The 2128-nt window shown below is 34.4% G+C and overlaps 1 long non-coding RNA gene across 1 annotated transcript; it reads right to left on the reverse strand.

The window, feature by feature from the left end:
- Positions 1-690: 690 nt before the first annotated feature.
- Positions 691-1626, reverse strand: LOC113278415. Its single transcript, XR_003325504.1, has 4 exons — positions 1571-1626; positions 1438-1466; positions 1268-1299; positions 691-763 (listed from the first exon to the last, which is right to left on the reverse strand). It is a non-coding gene; the product is annotated as an uncharacterized LOC113278415 (long non-coding RNA).
- Between the last annotated feature and the right edge of the window lie 502 nt (positions 1627-2128).

The following is a 2128-nucleotide window of genomic DNA, read 5'->3' on the forward strand; positions in this document are numbered from 1 at the left end:
TTTCCCTAACCTCCTTATCTTCGCCTTTACTCACAATATCAACGAAGGCATCACAGTCCTATTTTTTCAAATTTTTGGGTATCCTTTTTCTCATTTCAGCAACAATGGAACAGTCATCACATATCTCCCTTAGTTTAGTCTTGGCATTCTTCCATAACAGATTTGCCATTTTCAAAGCTTTGGCCTTGAGAAATTCAAGAACCATGTATGCATTGGAGAGACTCCTCCAGATTTCTTCCTTCAATGGCAGAGGAACTTGCTTCCAACTTTTAATAGATGGTGGGACGAGATTTCTGGTTATTTTCCCCAGCTTGGTGGCATACGTCTTTTTGGTAGGTCCTATAGGTTGGCCTATGTCATTAAAATAAATTGGTAGACACTGATCATCACCTATACAAAACAATACAAAATCATTAAAATTTCTAATAAAAATTGAAATAAGTAACATATTTAGGGAAGTAAGATAAAACAGCTACATTACCAATCATGCTTTCTTCACTAATTTCAGGTTCACTATCACTATTTGTCTGACATAGAGCCTCATGCCACGGCTCTGAACGTCCACTAGGAGAATGTTCACCCTGAGACAATGAATGAGACCCAGACCCTCCACTTGAATTCAGACTTCTTCCATGACTGTCTGAACCATTAGTAAATGGAGACCTTCGTCTATCAACCAAAGGAGTCCAGGTAGGTTGATTTGTGGTAGGAGTTCCAGACCGACGAGATATGCTGCTACTTCTAGGTCCCCTAGCCATATTATCTGATCAAAAAACCCATAATAAGCAACAATACAAAAACTGCAGCAGTGGTACACAATATCATGACACAAAACCTACATGTAAGAGATTGATATCTAACCATATACATTTAAACGATGCAACAGTGGTTCAAAGCAACTTATCAAAAGCATATTAAGTACAAAACTAAACTACAAACAATCACTTCTTACACATCTGCAAATAATCTTTCTATCTATGCAACTAAATCGTAACAAATCATGATAGAATGAAGAAAAACATCAATATAAATCAATCCATGCTATACAAACACAATTTCATAACTTGAACACAACTACCTCAAAGTAGAACATGAGGTTTCGTCACAAAATCAAAAGCCAACTGTAAGAACATGAAAAAGATCCTAATTCAACTATAAGAACATCATGATAACACACTAAACACGAATCAAAGTAAAGTATGAAAAGCTAATCAAGATTCTAAAACCATAGAAAAATTAAAACAAATATTTGATCGAGATGTTATACCTGAAGATCTTTGAGAAATTACTGCACCTCTTCTACACAACATTAAAAACAAAGGAACTTCAATTAAAACCCTAACAGAGAAATTGAAGACAAGAACTGGACAATCTATCACGAAATTAACCTCTACCAAATTCAAATCAAATAGAATCAAAGTGAAGGAGTTGTTATACCTGAAGATTAATCTGCACCTGAAGGACTTCTACATTAAAAAAAAAAACAAACACAAAACTTAGATTCAAACCCTAACATCAAAGAAATTGAAAGCAAAACAAAAAAAATGACTTTCTAAAACCATAACTTTACCTGATGAGAATTGAAATCGAAAATAGGGTTATGAAGAAAAGGGATTTTGAAGATATGAAGAGAACTAGGGTTTGGGAAAAGGGGTTTATAGACACAGAACAAAAATAGGGTTTTGAGAATAGGGGTTTACGGATATAGAAGAGAAATAGGGTTTTGAATAACTTGTTAGTCAGGGTTTTTTCAATCTGAAATCAGTTTTCTGTCTTTGATTTTTCTTTTTGTCTCTGAGTTTTCTTTCCTGTGTATGAACAAGTGACAGAAACGTAAAAGATAAAGGTGAGAGAGAAGAGATATATAGAGTCGATAGAAACGAGGATTCTCACCTGTCACCGTTGATCCATTTAGGCTCATCATCTAACCATTGCTTCTGGCTCGAAAAATCCCGCCAAAAACATGCATCATAAAATCTTCTTTTCCTCACAGTCGTTTTACAACTCAGACAAAACCACCAAAAATTCGCCTCTATAAAATAACTGATATTGAAACTAGTTTAATTTCTTTTTAATTTTTTTTATAAAACATTTGTGAATGACAACATGGGTAAATACTTCAGCCCAA

This window comes from Papaver somniferum, chromosome 5, assembly GCF_003573695.1.
Source record: "Papaver somniferum cultivar HN1 chromosome 5, ASM357369v1, whole genome shotgun sequence".
Taxonomy (NCBI): Eukaryota; Viridiplantae; Streptophyta; class Magnoliopsida; order Ranunculales; family Papaveraceae; genus Papaver; species Papaver somniferum.